Below are 309 nucleotides of genomic sequence, written 5' to 3'. Positions count from 1 at the left end.
TTTTCAACAATTAGCTGAACATTAAGAGAGAGATATGAACATAGGCAGACATCTTCACTTTGCACATGCTAGTTTCTAGTTGTATTGCAGAATGCACGACACTTGGGTGAAAATGTTGCCCGTTGCGGTTTCACTTGTATTTCTTGCCGCCACTTCAGATGCCCGTGGTCCCAGGCAAGGTCAGGATTAATAACTTTTTGTCTTTTCTTAATTCCTTTTAATGATTTTTCGTGTTTTATGTTGGCTTATTCTGTGAGAGTGTGTATAAGAGGTGTATAAGGATGCAGGAAATTTTATTTCTTTTTTCTA

Source organism: Penaeus monodon, chromosome 22 (assembly GCF_015228065.2).
Source record: "Penaeus monodon isolate SGIC_2016 chromosome 22, NSTDA_Pmon_1, whole genome shotgun sequence".
Classification (NCBI taxonomy): Eukaryota; Metazoa; Arthropoda; class Malacostraca; order Decapoda; family Penaeidae; genus Penaeus; species Penaeus monodon.
This window is presented reverse-complemented; position numbering follows the sequence as displayed.